This window comes from Platichthys flesus, chromosome 21, assembly GCF_949316205.1.
Source record: "Platichthys flesus chromosome 21, fPlaFle2.1, whole genome shotgun sequence".
NCBI classification, from domain to species: Eukaryota; Metazoa; Chordata; class Actinopteri; order Pleuronectiformes; family Pleuronectidae; genus Platichthys; species Platichthys flesus.
Window position 1 is genome coordinate 639,855 of NC_084965.1, and position 21,653 is coordinate 661,507.

The window sequence follows — 21,653 nt, forward strand, 5'->3', positions numbered from 1 at the left end:
CATTTTATTCATTTTTTTCTACTTTATTCAATTTGTATTTTCACAGTAAAGAAATTAGGGAGAGTTTGATGTACTATTTAAAAAATAAATTTACTTAATACACATTTTAATTTCAGATCCTAAAGATTTACTTGCCTCCTCCACTTGCAATCTTTCTATTTAATAACTAAACGATCAAAGAAACTTACTTTATGTATTTTGCTGCTTGTGGTTGAAATCTTTATTTACTTGTATTTCTATCAGACTCTTTGTGTAAATAGTCTGATAATCATGTGATGTTTGTTCGAACCAAAGTCCATTAAAGATTCTTCTGAGTTGATCACGTCACAGAGCGACAGGTCTCTGCTCTAGAGCCTCTGAACACGTGAATGAACTTTAAGAAAATGGAAAACTGTTTCACAAACTCTGGGAACAAAATCCAGAGAAGAAAAAGAAGGTGAAACTAACGGATATGTTTTAAAAGCTGCGTCCACAGAAGCTAACAGCTGATCACATGACAGAGCGGCGCAGCCAGAAGCAGCAGGTGATCACATGACAGAGCGGCAGGTGATCACATGACAGAGCAGCAGGTGCCTCCGATTCTGATCCGAAACAGAAGAGGTGAACGGAAGAGTGAGGGGGGGGGGGGGACTCTACATTAAAAATGGGTCCAGGGGACAGTGATGGAGGGATGCTGCTAAACGAGGATAATGGTGCATCACAAGGAGAGGAAGAGGAGAGGAGATGAGGAGGAGAAGAACTGAGGAAAGTAGAAGAATAAAAAGATAGATATAAAGAAGTGCGGCAGGCAGAGCGATGGTTGCGTTGCTTATGTTCGACAGCCGGCAGGTTAATGGATGGATGGATGGATAGATGGATGGATGGAGGAATGGAGGGATGAAGGGATGAAGGGAGGGAGGGAGGAGCATATTTACCCGTCCTTTTCGTAAAGCAACGTTCTTTCGTTCGCTCAAGTCTTGGGGCGGGGCAGTGCGGGAGGGGGCGGGGTTTGTTGTGTGTGTGTCTGCAACCACTGCTCACACTGCAGGGGGAGAGCACAAAGACACAGTCAGTGACACACAAAACACACAGTTTAACACACAATACCCTGCACTACAGGACGCCACAGACGATCAGATTAACACACACAGTGACTCACAATCTGTAGTGTTGGAAGACAGACGCACAATCAACTTCAGACGATCACAAGTAAAACTCTAACTTCTCATCATCTAAATTTTATAAGTTGTACAAAGAAGTTTTCAGTTGTGCAAAACTGTAAAAAGTTGAATAATGTGCACACACATGACAGGACGCCACTTTTTAAAATGAAAATAACCCAAAACATATATTACACAAAACTATCAGCCTGTTCATTTCTACATGATGTTTTATGGCCTGTGCAAAATATATTGAATTAAGGAAATGAATTACATAAAATATAAACATCTTTTCTGCATTGTTTATTCTGTGAAATCACATTTTCATACCAGCAAACAAACACAGATATTGATTTATGATCGTATCTTCTATTGGACAGTCGCTACATCGGTCGGTGTCCAGACACAAGAGGAGAGACTTCACACACACACACACACACACACACACACACACACACACACACACACACACACACACACACACACACACACACACACACACACACACACACACACACACACACACACACACACACACACACACACACACACACACACACACACACACACACACACACACACACACACACACACACGATTTGTTGTTTTCGGTGTTGAACCGTAAAGTGTGATCAAGCTTCCACAGGTAAAAATATGTAAATATGTATTTATGTATGTAAGTGTGAAGATTTAAGAAGTGAGTCTGAGTTCTGAACGGTGGAATCAGATTTAACAAAGGGAGAGTTCTGAGTTATAATCAAAGAGTGACCTGTGATGGAGGCGCTTGTTTAAAACAGTTCATATTAAAGTTTGTGCTGGGACAAAACGAAGCAGCTCCTTCGGAGGCGGGAGCAGTTAACGTGTTGTGTGTCATGTGGTTTAAAACCTCAAGATGATGCTCAGGGAGGCTTAACTGAGCTAAAGATGGCGTCCTGATGCAGGATGAAGACGATAAGCTGCTACTGATGGACAGGACAAGTGAGGAGGAGGAGAGCAGAAGATGGAGGAGGATGTGAGGATGCAACAGGCTGCAGAGCAGATGTATTTATAGATGGTTGGATGAGGAGGAAAAGAGAAAGATTAAAAGCTTACAGGGTTGGTAAGACTAATTAGGAGGCGGCTGAAGATGGAGGGAGACGAGAGGAGAATGATTATCAGTTAGCTGTTAGCTCCAGGCTCATTCACAACCTGGAAGCTTGATTAGAAGTCAGCTGCTCTTGGATTGCAACATGGCTGCTGCGTGATGACGAGTATTGTCGGAGGTGCAACATGACACATGGACGAGTGGCAGCTCCAACATGCACCAGGGTTTATCACCATGTTCCTGCTCCGACACAAAGCCCCCCCTAATCCACCAGCTAATGAGCTAGCCCCGCTGACTCTCATGCAGCCGGACGCTGAGCTCGTAGCTCTGTGACGCTAAACGCTTTGAAAACTCCAGGCCAGAGAAACAGTTTAATAAAATGAGACTGAACGTTGAACTGAAGTTTGAGAAGGTGAAGCTCATCTCCGAGGCCTTTGACCTCATGGTGTTGACTAACGCTGAACCTCAACTCATCACTTTGATTTGACATCAACAAATAAACTGAGTTACGATTCAGTTTGAATCAAACTGATCGTCTGCTAACATGTGAAAAATCTGCTTCTTAATTTCAAACAAAGCGGAAGGTGATATTACTTTTAACAGAAATAAACTATCAGCTAATGTTAAGCATTTAGCATATGTTGGTTTTACAGATTAGCATTAGCATCCTACCTTGGATGTTTCCTCTAAAATAAAAGATAAATAATGTTGATATGAATCGTTACTTGTGAGGATGTAGTTTACTTCATAGTGAGACGTGTTGACAGGAGCAGAGACTGAACCCTGGGAGTTCTGCAGCTTCTGTTGTCCTCCACTGGGCTGACCTGGGTTCAGTTTCCCTCTTTACTACAAACACGTTAGAGCCATGAAACATTAACCGTGGGGACGCTGCTCGCTGGTTAGTGTCTGTTGCAGTGTAACTGGGTTAACTGGGACCAAGTGAACCTGAGAGAGGTTTGCGGATGGAGATGCTTCCTGCAGCACCGAGCGGCCTGTAACACACTCTGACGGTAAAAATAACTCGCCGAGCCGGATCAGGAATGTGTGTGTTGAGGAATGCTGCTCTGCTTTTGGTTGACAGGCATGGACAAGTGCAGAGGGCCCGGAGGAGGAGAGGAGGATGGACGAGAGGGGAGAGGAGGACGCCGGAGAGGGGGAACGACTCCAGGTGTCAGAGGAGGAGGAGAAAGATAGTGCAAGCCGGGGAAACATGAGGAGGAGCAAGGAGGAGGTGTAGAGGCTGGGGTAGAGGAGAAGTGTGGAGATGAAGAAGACAAGAAAGAATGAAAAGAGGAGAAAGGAGCAGAGGAGACGCCTGGAGGAGGAGAGGAAGAAAGAGGAGGAGTGTGAATCACCTGATATTAGGAAACAGCTGTGAAATGTTCTCATTCTGAAACAGCTCAAAAACAAACTAATCTAATGTGGATTCAATTATAATGATAACACACGAGGGTCCGAGTGATGACACACAGTGAGCGACTCTACAATTAGAGTTTGAACAGTTTTCAATCCAAAGTGAGTTTAATTGAGTTTAGTTTGAGTCTGACCTGGGGCCACAGATGCAAAACGACCACATCCAGAACAAAGAAGATGCAAAACAACAAGAGACACACAAACAACAAGAGACACACAAACATTGTGAGGCCTGTAGCTGCTTGATCTCTTCTTCAGTTTGAGTGACTCAGACGCACCAGGAAAGAAATGAGTGAATTAACATAAACACAACTGACATCCCTAATCAAGATGTGAGACATGTAAGAGTTAATACACAAACACAACACACACAGCACACACAGCACACACAGCACACACAGCACACACACTGTTTCAAAAACAACACTGATACACGATGGAGGGATGGAACAGGTTGTGCGAGACTGAGGGGGAGAGAGAGAGAATGACACAGAGAGAGAGCGAGAGAGAGAGAGAGAGAGAGAGAGTGGTGAGGGTGAAAAAAGGAAGTGAGAGAAAAGAAAGAAGTGAACATCTTGTTAGAGAGAGAATCTCGTTGGACCAGATGAGCCGCTTGGTTCCTCCGCCTGCACTAAACTCTGCCCCGATTGGCCGGCTGTAAGCCACCCTCTGTGTAACCTCAAAGCTGATTGGCTGCCAGGACTGTGGCCCTGGCAAACTGCCCGACTCCTGCCTCAAGGACATCAACACCTCCTCCCCCACCTCCCTCTCTCTTGTTCTTTTACTGCTCGCTCGCTCCGTCTCTCCCAGCCTGAGCATCCTTATCACCAGTTCAAACCAACACAGATGAGTCAGTACATGTAGTTACTGGTTAACTCTGCTCAAGTCTCATCATGTGTCGAGTGACAAATGTTCCTCACATCTTAACACTGAGCAAGTCTGAAAGTCTTCATGTTTCCTGAGACCCTGAATGTATCACGATGCCTTCAGGTGGTTCAGGCTGCTGGACATCTTTAAAACCAACACATTTAAAGTTTGAAACAAATATGTTGATTAGGTCAAATATAAAGATCCTTTAGTTTCAAAGAGGAGCTGACGTCTGTGTGAGAAACTGCACGCTCACAGTTCCAGTGTGTGCGGTTGATGCTTTGAGACTCGTTCAGCTCCGAGCTGTCTTACAGTGAGGCCGTCCACCATGACTCAGCAGTTTTACTTCCTAAATTTCAACAGGAGCTGATTCCTCATCTGAACATGGGAAACGACGACAACCACGAAGAGACGGAAAACATCACATCAGCAGATTCTGATGAGAAGCATGTGTGTGTCATCTCCTTCCAGCTCTCTTCTGTAATGATGGTGGGGGGGGAGTCAAAATGTGAACGAGAGGTGTATGGTGGGGGGGGGGGGGGGGTCCCCTGTCAACATGCTGAGCAGCTGTTACACACACACACACACACACACACACACAAACAAACAGGTGTCAGCGACAGCCAACGACCTCTGCTCTCTCCTCTGTTAGACCTCTATTCATTCACGCCATGCTAACAGATGCTAACCTGGACTTGTGTGTGTGTGTGTTTGTCTGTGTGAGTGTGTGTGTGTGTGTGTCTTATTAAAGATTTATTTCCTTGTGAGTCGGACCGTGTTAACCTGCCAAACACTTGTGCTGCTGCTGTAGTTTTGAGGGCCTTCACTGTTAAACTGGATATCTCACACACACACACACACACACACACAGACACACACACACACACACAGACACACTATAATCATCAAGTCCTGTCTGAGATTGAAAATTATTGATTTCTGAACATTTTCTTTCTGAAACAAACATTTTCTTAAACTGAAGTTTAGCCAAAGGTCACACCTTCACCAACCCCCCCCACACACACACGCACACACAAACACCTTGACCCACACAAAGTTCCAAACACCCTCACACCTAAAGAATCTGTTCATGCTGATGTGTGACAACGACAGAAGCCAAATCATCTTGATTTTCTTTCATGATAATTAAAGACTCCAGTCACCATCCTGATTGGTCTACGTCACAACGCCACACCGAGTGGTGAGATGCATGATGGGATATGAAATCATATCAGCTCATATGCGGCAGATTCGGTTCTTTCTCCTCAGGGCGTGTGGGACACACTTTTAATAAATGATGTAATTGTCACAAACATTAGCTCAGTGTCAGTTTCTCCTCATGCCTCCATCACTTCATCTGCAGGAGTCCAACTCTCCTCCTCCCTCCATCCTCCTCCAGCAGTTGTCTCTGTGCTCAACAAAGCCACACATTCATCCAGAATAAATTCACACACACACACACACACAGCAGCTGGTGCACACACACACACAGCCTGTATATCTGCTAACACAACTGGACGTGTGTGTAAATGTGTGTGGGTAAGAGAGACCACATATTTGCAGGCTGACAGTTACTTGTGTGTGTCACAGAACAGACACACACACACACACACACACACACACAGCTGGCCACATCCATAACACTGAGTCGTCTGCTGTTATCCTTCTCTCTTCAGTCTGTCTATCAGAGAGTGTGTGTTCTGTAGAGATGCTTCAGCTCAACACCAACTGACTCCAACTGCTGTGTGTGTGTGTGTGTGTGTGTGTGTGTGTGTGTGTGTGTGTCAGGTCTGAGGAATTAGAAATTCATGAAGATAAGGAGGTGACATGAATACATGTGTGTAACATACATCACCTTAACTTCCATTCTACTATATTTTTTTCCTGATTAATTATCCAATTTATCAAATAAAATAACACACACACACACACACACACGTACACATCACATCATTGGTTTTACGCAATAAACACTTTGATGTGTGTTAGTGTTGTGCAGTGTGTTGCCTGGAGGCCTCATTGCATGCTCACACACGCCAAAGCCGGTTTGAGCTCGGGACTAATTCAACACACTCACACACACACAGACACACACGTCCTCCTTTTCAGGTGGTGAAAGAGTTCTCACAGAGGGATGGAGAAAAAAGAAAAGAGGAGGAACAAGAGGAGACACACCCTGATTCTATTGTTGTTTAACTTCAGCAGCAAGAGGAGGAGGAGGAGGGAGAGGAAGAGGAAGAGGAGGACAAGGCTGCAACTTACTGAAGATCTTAAATGATCAATAATCAATGGTTTCCTCTAGAGCTGGACAAGTCCTCGATCAACAGAGATATTAAACCAGGGAGCCGGGGGAGGTAAAGGAGGTAAAGGAGGAAGGAAACAAGAGAGGAAGATAAAAATGGAAGGAGATGGTAGGAAACAAGAGAGGAAGATAGGAGGGAGGAAAGGAGACGAGAGGAGGAGCAATGAAGAAGAATAGAAAAGGAGATTGGATGGAGGCAAGAAAGGAGAGACTGGGAGGTAAAGAGACAAGGAGAGGAAATAGAGGGAGGGAAAGGAGGATAGAGGAGATAGAAGACAAGAGGAGGAGATAAACTGGAAAAAGTTTCCACACACACACACACACACACACACACACACACACACACACACACACACACACACACACACACACACACACACACACACACACACACACACACACACACACACACACACACACACACACACACACACACACACACACACACACACACACACACACACACACACACACAATGGGAGGGTTGCTGTCAGCGAGGGCTCTGATTGGCTGAATGTCTGGCCTTGTACTTTAGCCTCTATCAGAGACTGTGGGTGAGACACAGGAGGAGGAGGAGGAGGAGGAGGAGGAGGAGAAAGAAACAGAGTGAAGTTGTGGAAGAAGAGAGTGAGAGAGAAAATAAGGAGGAAAAAAGACAGGGAAAAGAGTTAGAAAGAGATGGAAGTGAGGAATGAGCAGGAATGAGGGAGGAAAAGGAGGAGAGTGGAGATGAAAGAGGTTAACAGATGAACAAGAAAGACGTTGGAGGAAAGGAATATGAGGAATGGAGGGATGGAGTATCAGTAAAGGAGGAGGAAAAACAGGAAGAGTTATAGATGCACTAAGATGTAAAAAAAGAAAGAAAGAGGTGGAAAGACAGGAAGATGAGGAAGGTAGAGAAAAAAGTTATAAAGGCGGAAGTGAGGGATGAGACAGGAAGAGGGTAAGGAGAGAGATAAATGAAAGGATGAAAAGATGTGAGGGGGACAGATGAGAGGAGGACGTGCTGGTGAAAGTAAAAAGGAAGGAGGGATGAGGAGAGACGAGTGGAGCAGCATCTCAGAGGCCTCAGCTGAACTGAATCATCTAATTACATCTGAATTCTTCTGACACAAAGACGACCTTTATTGTGAAGGGAGGGGGCGTGCGGCTCTCTCTCTCTCTCTCTCTCTCTCTTTTCTCTCTTTCTCCCCCCCCCCCCACACACACACACATCGACTGTTAAAACTTCAGCCATGTTGTGTTTTATAGCATCTTTAACCCGGTGAGAGCAAAGGGCTGCTCGAGATAAGACGTTAATGTGTGACTGTGTGTGACTGTGTGTGACTGTGTGTTACTGTGTGTGTGTGTTTTCACTTTGACACACTGCGACTCTTCAGCACCGTCCCAGGACGTTTTATCGGTGCTGAAACAACACGGCCGTGTCCCTCACTTCCTGTCTGGAGAGGAAGCAGGATGCAGAGGTGGGCTAGGGGGATGGGGGGGGTGTTCTACAGAGACTGAGTGTTCCTCTGTTCCAACCTAACATCCCCCCCCCCCCTCACACACACACAGAGGTGAAGGGAGTGTTGGTTTGTGAACAATAAGCTGGAAAAGAGCTGATTTCAGCCTCTTTTTAAAAAGGGCTTTTATTTTGAAATCTACAGCTTTAGAGGAAGATGATGGTTTGATGGAAAATAAAGTGACAGTAGAGTTTGAGATGAAGAGGATGAACGGAGGGGGGGGGAAGATGAGAGAGAAAAAGAGAGGAAGAGAGGGAGAGAAGAAGTTAAAGAGGGGGGGGCGCAGGAGGTGAGAAGGGCAGAGTTGGAGGAAGCAGATGAATGAAAGGAGGAGGAACAGCAGGAAAAGGAGGAAGGGGAGATGGAGATAAAATGGAGGAATAAGAGGAAAACAAGGAGATGGAGGAATAGAGATGAGGAGGAGGAGTGTGTCTCTGTGTGTGTCTGTGTGTGTGCAGGGTGTGGTGCTGAGGAGGACCAGGTTTCAGTTGAGTGAAAAGACTCAGAGGCTCTTTGTGTGTCTGCCTCCAGGCCAACACACACACACGTGCATGCAGGTAGGTGTGTGTGTGTGTGTGTGTGTGTGTGTGTGTGTGTGTGTCCCACCACTTTCCCAGGGTTTATTGTGTTTTCGACTAAAAGCTGAATACTGTAGACACACCTTCTACAACTGCCCCCCCAACACACACCTGAGGCCACACCCAGCACACACACAGACCCTCCCTGACAAAAACACACACACACCTACGCCCAACACACCCATCCCCCGACACACACAGCACCGCCACACACACACACACACACACACATCCCCCACTCCAAACACACACCAACAGAACTCCAGGTCCGTTGGTTTTCTCTGTTCAACATGTTTTAAATCTCTTTCAGCTCAGACGGTCAGCTGATGAGTGGAGGACCTGATGGAAGTCTCTGGTTCTGTGTGCAGAGGAAGGACTTTGTTGAGGAGGTGAAACATGATGGAGGAGGAGCAGAGGAGCAGAGACCTGGAGGAGTCACCGCTCAGGAACCTCCGTGTAACAGAGTGAGATCACAGCCGCCTCCAGTTCCACGTCTCTGCAGAGACAACCAGTCCAGAGACAACCAGTCCAGAGACAACCAGTCCAGAGACAACCAGTCCACAGACAACCAGTCCAGAGACAACCAGTCCAGAGACAACCAGTCCAGAGACAACCAGTCCAGAGACAACCAGTCCTGAGACAACCAGTCCAGAGACAACCAGTCCAGAGACAACCAGTCCTGAGACAACCAGTCCAGAGACAACCAGTCCACAGACAACCAGTCCACAGACAACCAGTCCAGAGACAACCAGTCCAGAGACAACCAGTCCAGAGACAACCAGTCCACAGACAACCAGTCCAGAGACAACCAGTCCAGAGACAGACATTTTATTTTATTTTTTGATGCTTTTTATATAAAAATATACATTTTATACATAGTTATATACTAAGAAAATTACAGCCACTAATAAAAATGTGTGTCTGTCCATGTGAGAATGATAATTAGTCCACGGCTTGTCAGAGGATGAACACACACACCTTATGAGCTGCAGCTTCAAAATAAGAGCATCTTTCTAACCCCTTCTGTTTCTTCTCCTCTGTTTTGTTTCAGGTGAATATTATCAGTTATGATATTAATTATGCAACGAGAGCTGAAGATACGGTTTTAAAAATGAAACAGCGTCATGTGGTCTCCACCCTCTCATCAAGAGAAACCAGAGTTCATCATTCACACCTCCATCAGTTCATCATTCACACCTTCACCTGTTCATCATTCACACCTCCATCAGTTCATCATTCACACCTTCACCTGTTCATCATTCTGATCGCTCACAAGACAAAAAGGAAAGTTTATCACACACACACACACACACACACACACACACACACACACACACACACACACACACACACACACACACACACACACACACACACACACACACACACACACACACACACACACACACACACACACACACACACACACACACACACACACACACACACACACACACACACACACACCAAGTTGGCGCTGCGGTTTCCATGGCAACGAGGCGTGTCCAGTGTTTGCAGAACAAACACCTTTTCAGAGAAGGGAGGGGCCGAGTGTGTGTGTGTGTGTGTGTGTGTGTGTGTGTGTGTGTTAAACTGCATGTATGCATTCCTGCGTGCATGTGTGTGTGTGTGTGTGTCAGATTACAGCCTTGCTAACAGTCAGATTAACAGGGATTATTCAGGCTGGGTCTGTTTGCGACTTCAACTCTTTACCACAACGACACACTCACTGTTTCACAACACGTCTACACAACACACACAGCTGCTGCAACAGGAAACTTTGTTCCAGGAAAATACACAAAGACATCACAACTGGGATTTAAACATAATCCGGCTGATTAGAACGACAACATTAATCTCTGAAGAGCATCAGTAGATTGAACACAACTCGACAACAGGAGGAAATATAAACAACACTGTGCCTGGAAACCTGCAACACACACACACACACGTATGTTCTTGTATTTCTGTCAGGACGTTGACATGATGCATTCCTCTCCCATCAGCCTGACCTGAACCTGGGTCCTCACTACAGGGTGAAACACACTCACACAGACACACACACTTTACTGAAGTTGTGATTGCGGTTAAGACTGAATCTACCTGTGTGTATTTAACAACCAGAAGTGCACTGTTATTTGCATGCTCGCTCTCTCTCTCTCTTCTCTCTCCCCCCCTCCATCCCCTCAGCAGCAGCCAGCTGACAAAACTGTTTAGTCAGCAAGAGAGGTGAGCGGGGGAGGAGGAGGAGGGCGAGCCAGCCCGGGACAGAGGGGGAGAGAGAGAGAGAGAGAGAGAGAGAGAGAGATAGAGAAACAGGAATCCTCCCTCCAGAGCTCCATCAAGTTAAAGCACTTTGAGTGTGTGTGTGTGTCTGTGTGGGTGTGTGTGTGTGAGGGATGTACCACCCGGCAGCTGCATGGGGGGGCAGGAAGGTTCCACTGTTCAGGGTCAGATGGAACTCCTGCTCACTAATACACTTTTTTAACTTTAATTTGTTTGTGTTGTTAACTTCTACTTTTTGAAATTATAAAGATTTCCACCGATGATCTAGTTTGTCGATCTGATTGACTGCGACAGGAAGTCGACAACTTTGCTTTCAGATATTTATCAAAGTTTTTATTTGGGGAAATTTGTTTTGTGTTCAGACTTTGGTGCTGATTTTGAATAAATAACATTTACTGCGACAGAATGAAGGAGTCTGTTGTTAATGACGAACTCCTCCTGATGATTAACTGTCTGCTTCCGCCAATCAGGAAGAGTCTGATGGGTCTGATGAGTCTGATGAGTCCGATGAGTCTGATGCTCTGTCCTCTTCTCAGGTGATCTTCTCATCGGAGCTCGAACTGGTTTCACTTCCCCCAGAGCAGCAGTCCAGTCGGGGGGGGGGGGGGGGAGTCGCTGCTGCTTTAATAAAACTCCTCAAAGCTTCTCAACGTGAAACTGACGTTGTGTGTGTGTGTGTGTGTGTGTGTGTGCTGCAGTGATGGACGCACACTGGAGGAATGAAGCAGAGATGTTTGGGAGTCGAATGTGGGACAGACCAGTTCTATGAGATGCCAACAGAGCATTTGAGTGTGTGTGTGTGTCTGTGTGGGTGTGGGTGTGGTGAGACTGTCCCGCTGATAAGCAGCTTGTGTAGCGAACTATCACTGTGTGTGTGTGTGTGTGTGTGTGTGTGTGTGTGTGTGTGTGTGTGTGATGGTTGATACACTTCAGAGCACACACTCAGGGCCACCTTCAGCCTGTTTGCAGCAAATAAAACCGTATTTACTGTGAGTCCAAAGTCTGAGGAGCTCGGCTGTGAAAGAATGTCACAACGGATGGAGGGAGGAGGAGGAGGAGGGTGTGAGAGGGGGAGGAGCTGCAGAGGTGACAGGCAGCAGGAGAGTGATGCTCAGAAGTTGTATCTCAGAGTGGGTTCATGATTGTGTGCGTCGGTAGTTTCCATCTTTCTGACTCGTCATGTCTACGAGTCGTTTCTGCTCCAAACTATAAACATCTGAAAAAACGTCTTCTACAGAAACACAGATATTAATGTTTAACAATCGAGCGTCACTCGAGGTCAAACTGAAAACGACAGCTCAGATTTATCTTTTACGTGAAGGACCGGAGCTTCTCTCCATCCTTCCTGAAGAGGAGGAGAAGAGATGAGGGACAGGAAGAGATGGAGGAGGACGGAGGGTTAACAGGAAGTGAAGCAGCCTCTCGTCAGGAGGAGAGGAGGAGATGGAGGAAGTGGACAAACAATGGCTTCTCTCTCAAGTCAATGTGAAGCTTTTATTATGTAAGTTTCAAAGATGATGTTCGTCTTTCACTCCGAGCTTCCAGGAAAAACAACACAACTCAGAAGCAAGGAGAAGAAGAAAATCAACAGAAGAAGATACACAAAAGAATTATCAGCACACAACGTTCCAGGCAAAGTCAACAAGACGATTCTGTGATGCTGCTACACAAAATCTCATCCTACACTAAAAACACAGGAAGCAGAAAGCCGTGTAACAAACTCACCAGTCACATTTAACCCAGAGAGATATTCAACAGCTCCACGACTTCGTTCAATCAACAGAAGACCTGACGCCTCATGTTTGACTGACTCCACTGATGAATCAAGACGCCTCTGATCAGCTGACCGACCAGCGGAGAACCAGCAACTCTCTGAAATATGTCTCTGTTTTTCATCTTTCTCTGATTATCGTCTCTGGAAACTTCAACGTTTACAGAAAAGTCGTAAAGAGATAAAACCAGTGGAGGTGGACGAACGGAGAAACAGATTCATGGATAAATCTAAAAAACGCTTCAGCTGAAAGTGAAACAAACATCATCAGTTGAGTTGAGATCAGCTGATGTGACGCTTCCAGACACTTTCATATTTACTCACTAACTATAGAGCCTCCACTGCTATATAAAGACAGTGGTGTGTGTGTGTGTGTGTGTGTGTGTGTGTGAATATAACCAAACGGCCCCTGGCCTAAATTTAAACCAAGTGATGAGACCACAAGGCAGTCCTGGTGGGTTCACAGTGTGTGTGTGTGTGTGTGTGTGTGTGTGTCCGTCCCACTTTAGCTCTATTCATCCCACCTCTCTCGTTACACTCATCCTCTTCACGTCCCGGCAGCGTTCAGATTGTGTCTCTCAGCACGTGAGAGATCGGCTATTGATCATATTCAGGTTTGTTATTGTGCGACTGCAACACAAATCAGACTGAATCCGTTTCCAGTGAACCTGAAGATTTGTGTAAAGTCACCAACGTGTTCGACAGCAGCAGGAAGAGGTGAATAATAAACATGTTGTTTGAAAATAGAACTTTTCATCCCTGAGAATTTATTTACAAATTTAAGGATCTAAAATTACAGTTACAATTTACTTCAACATCATAAATAAATAAAGTGAATTAGTGTGTAACAGCTCGGCTGATGCTCCTGTGACTCACGTCCACACCTTCAGCCACAGTGACTCAGCGATAACTCAACAACAACTTCTACAACAGTTGTCTTCACCTGTGGAAGTCGAGTCATGTGACGGATGGAGTCATGTGACGGAGAAGAGAATCGGAAACATCCTTTAAACTGAGATCATCTTTGGTGTTAAAAATCTCAATGAAGGTTCATTTTAATAATTTAACACGTTTAAAACTGAGCTGATGTATATAAATAATACCAGAAGGTCTCAAATATAAATCCCTGCTTCAAAAACACAGATGTATTATTTAACATCAGACGGGGGGGGGGGGGGGGGGGGGGGGGCCATATGGTCCAGACAGAGGTGTAACAGTTTGACTCCCTCCCCTCCCCCACACGTCTCCATCCACAGTCTGACCACACCCACATCAGAAACACTGCGTCTCCACCCGCTGAGACTCAAACTGGTTTAACACCATCAACACACACTCATCTGGCTCACTGGGATTCAGCTTCTCCAGCCTCTCAGTTCAAGACCAGTTTGGGTTTGAAAAGCATCCACAGCTTGGTCAAAGCAGGAGAAAGAGAAAGAGAAGGAGAGCAGGAGAAGAAGAAGGAGAAGGAGAAAGATTAAGAGCAGGAGAAGGAGAAGGAGTCTGAGGATAAGGAGCAGGAGAAGGAGAAAGAGAAGGAGAGCAGGAGAAGAAGAAGGAGAAGGAGAAAGATTAAGAGCAGGAGAAGGAGAAGGAGAAGAAGTAGAAAGAGAATGAGAAGAATGAGAAGGAGAAGGAGAAGAAGGAGGAGTATGAGGATAAGGAGCAGGAGAAGGAGAAAAAGAAGGAGTAGAAGGAGAATGAGAAGAATGAGAAGGAGAAGGAGAAAGAGAAGGAGTAGTAGATTTGTCCACTGTCTGTAGAGCTGATGCACCAACATGCGTCTGCTCAGCTCAGACATGTTCACGAGATGTCAGAAAAATATTCTGCTTACACATGTAAATCACATATGTAACTGTGTGTGTGTGTGTGTGTGTGTTTGTGTGTGTGTGTGTGTGTAAACAGTGCGGATGAATGAGTGGTTAATGTTAATGGAGAGTCTCTGGGGACATTTGTGTCCACAGAGACTGAAGAGACGCACCTAATTAAAACCTCTCCTTCTGAGACATATTAACATCCAATTATCACACACACACAGACACACACACACACAGACACACAGACACACACACAGACACACACAGAATCACTGAGTCGAATGTTTGGGTCACGTTTCTATCAAAGAAGCAAGTTCAAGCATCTGTCCGTCAAGCTGCGTCATGTCTTTACATGACTGCAACTGCAGGCTGTGTGTGTGTGTGTGTGTGTGTGTGTGTGTGTGATTTCCAACATAAAAGAACTCACAATGGAGGATGTCCCGCCACACAAGAAACTCTTTGTGCGCAAGTGTGTCTTTCTGTGTGTGTGTGTGTGTGTGTGTGACACATCATCGACTACATCATCGTCTGTCAGCATTTTAAAATGTCCACCACAGAAGAAGAGCTTTGACACAACGTCCTCTCCTGTCGGACAGAAGCTTCATCTTTAAACTCATATCTCATCACCTGAGGACGTCTCATGGCTGTCACTTATTATTTTCAGCTTGTTTATAAAACATCACAGAAAAGTGATAAACACAAAGTGACGTCACCAAATGTCTTCAAATCAAAACAACAACAAACAAAACTGTAATCATATAATAATCAAATCAGCTGATTGTCCAGTAAGAGACGAGGAAGGATCACGTCTCTTACTGGACACCACTTGAAAGGATTCAACAGATGATGATCAACTTGACTTTGATTGATTGAGCTCAACGCACACAGACACACACACGCACACACACAGACACACACACACACAGGTGAAGAGAGAGACAAGTTAAAGTTTCCCCCTCAGCAGGAAGAGAGAGAGAGACAGCAGGCAGAGGGGGGGGAGAGAGAGAGAGAGAATGAGAGAGAGACAGACACGGGGAGGAGGAGGGGAGGGGAGGGGAGAGAAGACGAGAGAAGACGAGAGAGAGAGAGAGAGAGAGAGAGAGAGAGAGAGAGAGAGAGAGAGAGAGAGATCAGCGCCTGTCGCCGAGGGCCCAGCTCGGCCTCAGTGTTGAATTTCGTAATGGAATGCTAACTGCTCATCCACAGCCCTCCTTCTCCTCCTTCTCCTCCTTCAACGAGGAGGGAGAGGATGATGAGAAGGAGGAGGAAGAGGAGGAGGAGGGAGAGGAGGAGAAGGAGGATGAGAAGGAGGAGGAGGGAGAGAATTTAAAGACAGGAAAACCTGTTAAACTTCATCTGAAAATGTTTCATTGACCAACAACCACAGGAAGTGAGTGAGGATGCTGAAGTGATACTACAAAACAAAAGCTCAACAGAAAACACATGTAAACAATATAAAAGAAGTTCATAGCTTTATATTAATATTACACAAAGGTAAGAAATGATGCAGATCATCTCCACTGGAAACTGTAAATATCCAATAAAAATACTATAAACTGTGTGAAAGGTCAAAAATACTCTAAGATAAGAAAGTTAATTATCGATGTAGAAGTTCCACAGCAGGGAGAGAGAGAACACAAGGAGGAGAGAGATAGAGAGAGAGGGAAGAGAGAGAGAGGGAGAGAGAACACAGGGAGGAGGAGGAGAGAGAGACAGGGAGGAGGAGGAGAGAGAGACAGGGAGGAGGAGGGGAGAGGGAGGGAGGGAGAGAGAGAGAGAGAGCGAGCGAGAGAGGAGGAGGGGAGGGAGAGAGAGAGAGAGAGAAAGAGGAGGAGGGGAGAGGGAGATAGAGAGAGAGAAAGAGGAGGTGGGGAGGGAGAGAGAGAAAGAGGAGGAGGGAGAGAGAGACTGACTCCCTAACAACCATGTTGTCACCAGGAGAGAAGAAGAAGTTCAGCTGTCAATCATTCACCTGCTGCTGAGATCAACGTCACTACAGAAGAAGAAGAATCATCTTCCATCGCACACACGCGCACACGCACACACAGGCTAACAGCTAATGCTAGGCGCTAATAAAAAGTTAAAGGGGGGGGGGGGGGATGCAACAGGCGTCACGTCGATGATGCGCGTCCCCGCGACGCTGGAGAAAAGTCTCCGAACAGCGACGGAGACTCGTGCACGTCGAGTTACTCGGGCCCGGTCGGATCAGTTCGGTTCGGCTCGGTTCAGTTCGGTAAAGAATGGAAGTCAGTGAAGATCTGAACAAGGTCACAGCAGCAGTGTGAAGCTCACCACTGTTCACAGGGACGAGGGCGGAAACTGCGCCTTCACAATAAAACCAACATGAAGCCTAAAGTTGTCTGAACACTCGGACGCTTCATGTTGTGTGATGTGAATATTTCAGGTCTTTATTTTTACATTAAAATGGAACTTTAAGAGCAGAGTGACAGGTTCTGAGGGAATGAGCATCACGTTCCATTTCAGCTTTTCTCCTGAGGCTCAAACGAGATCATTTGGATTTTAGATCAATTCTTCTTTTTAAGTTTTTAACTTTAACACATAAGTTTATTCAGTTCCAGCTCGAACCAGATGTTTCCATTGTTCAGTCAAGTGTTGGGAAATAAACATGTAGACATGTAAAGAACATTTGAACAAACAGTGATGACAAAAACCATCATACAAACACACAAACGGCACCACACAACCTGAAGCACACAACATCACACAAACACACATACTGAACCACGCAGCATAACACAACCTGAAGCACACACCATAACTGAGTCACGTGAAGCTTCAGACTGAATCTGAGTCCCCCATCAGGTTAACTCCTCTCATCTGCGCATCAACAGGTGCTCTTACTGTGGAGGCGGCGGCCGGAAGCCGCGGGCTGCTGGCCGGCAGCTTGCCCTGGTGTCTGGTAGCTTTACACATGGCCACTAACAGCGAGGCTCCGACCAAAGTGCAGCCGAGATATGATGCTCGACTCCGGCTGAGCGCAGACTTTGACCCCGTCCTGCGCGCTCCCCGCGGGGCCACACCGCCGCACTCCTGCCCCGGACGTGCACGCGCGGGGCAGAAGTTGCTCAGAAAGTGCAAAGAGGGAAAAGTTGTCGGAACCGACGCGAAGAAGCGGAACGAGGAGGAAACTGAATTCCACCGCTCGGATGCGCATCGAACTAGGAAGCGCCGCGGAGAGGAGAGGAACGAGTTCTGCCTCAACGCGAACACATCCCAACTTCGACACGCTCCAAAGTCCAACACGCACCCACAGAACCGAGCCACGACACACGCACACACACACACACACACACAGACGAACCCGTGCGCGAGCCACACGCGCAGAAAGCAGCGATGGAGAAGCTGAAGAGGAACTTACGCTTCACTTTGTTGGGGTTGGGCTGTTTGCGCCGAGACATCGTGGCGAGGAGGAGGATGATGATGAGGGTGGAGGAGGGGGCGATGATGAGGAAGGTGGTGATGAAGGGCGGTGATGTGGGAGATAAAAGGGGGATGATGAAGAAAAAAAAGAAGAGAGAGAGGCAGCTAACTCACTCCGGAGAGGAGAGGAATCAAAATGGCGTTTCCGAAGGGATGTGCAAACTTGGACAAACTTTACTCCGGCTTCTCCTCCTCCTCCCCCTCCCCTCCTCTCCTCCCCTCCCCTCCCCTCCCTCCTCCTCCTCTCCTCCTCTCCTGCTTCTCTTCTACCCTCCTCCCCCTCTCTCTCCTCTTCTCTCCGGTAGGAAAGAAGGAAACTGGTGTAAATCGCTCGACGGGAGGAAATTGTTTGGTTTCTGTTTTAACTCGTTTTAATGTTGTCCTGTCTCCGTCCCCCGCCCCCCCCCCCTCTCTAAACCTGATAAGTAAAGCTCATCACGTGTTGTCTCCAGTCTCCAGGGGGACGTGGCCACCAAGCATCTCTTTACGCACACGGACACGACGTGCCTGCCGCGCGCACACGCATCTCGCGTGATGGAGGAAGACACGAACACTTTGAAGTCGCAGCGACTCGATGCTCGAATGAAATAAATAAATAAACTCAAACTTTATTTCTCCTTCGTGTCTCGCTTCCTCTGAGTTTCTGCGTTTCACGCGTCAGATCTGCGCCTTGACGCGTGAGTTGCGCACGAGCACGACTTTCACGCAGCTTCGAGTCCAGAATATTTGTCTTATGAACTTTAACCTTCATGTGTCCCACGTGAGAGCGCGTGTCCTCGGCCCTGTCCCCGCGTGTCTCCGTCTCTCGCTCGTTTCCTGATCGAACTCGCTCGACGTGTTAAAGTTGAGGATAAAAGAAGCTTCACTCTTCAGCGCACGCACATCTCGCGAGGTTTCACCGCAACAAGCCGCGGGATGGAGGGAGATCTCGCGGGATTTGAGCAGAGGGATCCCAACCGTCAGCCTTTTTTTACAGAGGGGGGGGGGGGGGGGGGGTGCTACTGTTCCTGCAGGGAGGTGAAGAAGAAGAAACGAGTTCACTCTGTTCCTCTCAGATGAAGACATCAACTGATCCCCAGTCAGTTTGAATCAACAGGTTTAATGAAAGGGCTTTGAAACCAGAATCTACTGGAGCACAGCAGCTGCCTCCACCTGTTGAGCCACTGGGAGACAGATCCACTGGGAAGCTGCCACTGGGTGAAGTGGAGCGACACCAGCAGTGATGTGTGGGGGGGGGGGGAGGGGGTCTGCACAGATGTCTTTGTGAGGACCGTGGGTCAACACGGTGTGTTAGGGTTAGAATCCGGTCCAGGTCCAGGTCCAGGTCCAGGTTCAGTCACAGGTGAGAGAAGGAAGAACGAACCTGTGTGTGTTGATGAGGACTCAATTTAAACTAACTCTCTCTCTCTCTCTCTTTCTCTCTCTCTGTCCCTCTCCCTCTCTCTCTCTCTCCTCTCGCTGCTCGCTCGTCCAGCTCCTCTCCCACATTCCTGCTCGGCCTCCATCTCCAGATACAGACCCCTCCTCCCCATGCATCCTCCTCGCCCCTCCTCCTCCTCCCATCATCCTCTGCTGGAGAGACGAGCTCTCAGGCAACTCTCCTCATCACACCCCTCCTCCTCTTCCTCCTCCTCCCATCATCCCCTGCAGGCGGCTGCAGTTGAACAGGAAGACTCCCTCCCTCCCTCCCTCCCTCCCTCCCTCTCTCTGTGACTCGAGCTGGTTAGGCCTGTTGGTGATGAAGAGGGGAGGAGGAGTGGGGGGGGGGTGATGGGAGGATTTGGGTGTTCCCTCTGGTTCGTGGGTAAATTCTTAGGAACCGTGAGTTCAGTTTAGTTTCTTCCTGATGTTGTGAAAGCTGCAGGAGAAACTGTGACTCTACAGAAACAACCGGAGGAAGTTCAGACTGAAAACTGGAACTCTACAGACGATTCAAACTGATCAACAGACACGGGGGAGGGGGGGGGGGGGGGGCACTTCTCAAACTCTCCAGAGTATATTTCCTTCTGGAAACAAAGTAAAAGCATTATTCCATCTGACCGTCTTAGAACTAGAATCTAGAACGTTAAGTAGTTCCTGCTCAAGTCTTAAAATGGAGTTAAAGTGTTTATGAGGAACATCTGCACTCGTTCACAGATCCAATCAGCCAATCACCGTGTGATCCCTGACACAGTCAGAACCACATGACGTCACTGATCCAATCAGTCGACACTGTTCATTTCAAATGAACGTGTTGAGACACAATGAGCCCCTCCCCCACAAACAGTCGTTTACACCACCTCGTTACTTTTACTGAAACTTTCTTCTTCAACTGAAGCTGCTGAGAGTCTGACGGGAGTTCCTCAGGAAACTTCAGGGCCTGGTTCAAAGAGAAGTCCCGTTTTCATAGAGCGCCACCATCAGGTCAGAATGTTAATGTGTCCAATAGTGATGGAGCAAAGCTCAGAACTGGCTCAAATCAGGTCTCGTCTGTTCATACCAAAAACAGTAATTATTGTTTATATCATCAGAAATATTAATCCAGTCACAACTAATTTAGTAATTGTCAAATTCGATATAAATTTATGTTCAAGTTTTGTTAAAAAGTTCAAATTTACTCTTTTATCTCAGATTTTGGTCTCCACCAACTTATGCTTTAGGATCAAAGCTGTTTACTTTACATTTACCTTTCCTGTCTTTTGCTGTAATCAACGAGTGATTTCAGATAGCGCCACCATCAGGCCAGGATGTAAATCACATTTTTTAGGTTAATAGGAAAGAGAATGTTCACAACTAAAATAATATTGAGTTTGACACATATCATATTCAATATACAAACTATTTAATCTCAGTTTTTGTTCTTCATTAACTCCTGAAGAAGAATTTTAACTTTTCATTCTGAACGTGTGGAAACTTCCATGACAGCTGATATTTGAATTTAAGAGCAGTTTGAATTTTCTCTCTTTTCCATGTTAACTTTTAAAAGTTGGATTTAAAAGTTATAAAACGGTTTGTGTAACTCGTCTCCGGCTCGTCTCCATCGGATTTCACTGGATCATCGGTGGATGTTTGGTTGTGAAGCGTCGAGCGATGAAAACACAAAGCTCCCTCTCCTCCTGCATCCCGGCCGAGAACCAGAGGAGAGAGAGGGATGTTATTTATTGGACTGTAACCATGGAGCCGTTGCTGAGGAACCAACCATCGCCAACAAAAGGGTGGATTCATCCATTCATCCAGCGGGGGGGCAGCAGGAGGAGGAGAAGGAGGAGGAGGAGGAGGAGAGGCATCCCCAAACTCAGCCGAGCAGAGGAGAATCTGAGCCGGAGGGTTTCCCAACACTCAGAGAGTTGACACAGTTGTTGATGAAACTCTACACATTCCTCCTCCTCCTCCTCCCCCCCCCCCCCCTCCTCCTCCTCCTCCTCCTCCATTGGAGCGTTGTCTGGACAGGCAGTCAGTCACATGAAGCCAGCACCT

General features: G+C 46.7%; 1 protein-coding gene across 3 annotated transcripts in view; it reads right to left on the reverse strand.

Annotated features, from left to right (window-relative positions):
• The window catches only part of rreb1a (ras responsive element binding protein 1a), a 43,340-nt gene extending 24,956 nt beyond the window's left edge, over nt 1-18,384 (reverse strand). For 2 of the 3 annotated variants that reach the window (XM_062379131.1, XM_062379129.1), the window contains exons 1-2: nt 18,136-18,384; nt 915-1,021 (exon numbers count right to left, since the gene is read on the reverse strand). The gene's annotated coding sequence lies outside the window, so the exon portion shown is untranslated. Of the gene's footprint in view, nt 1-914; nt 1,022-17,618; nt 17,997-18,135 lie in introns of those variants that run through there. The other variant, XM_062379130.1, reaches the window with a different exon arrangement.
• Between the last annotated feature and the right edge of the window lie 3,269 nt (nt 18,385-21,653).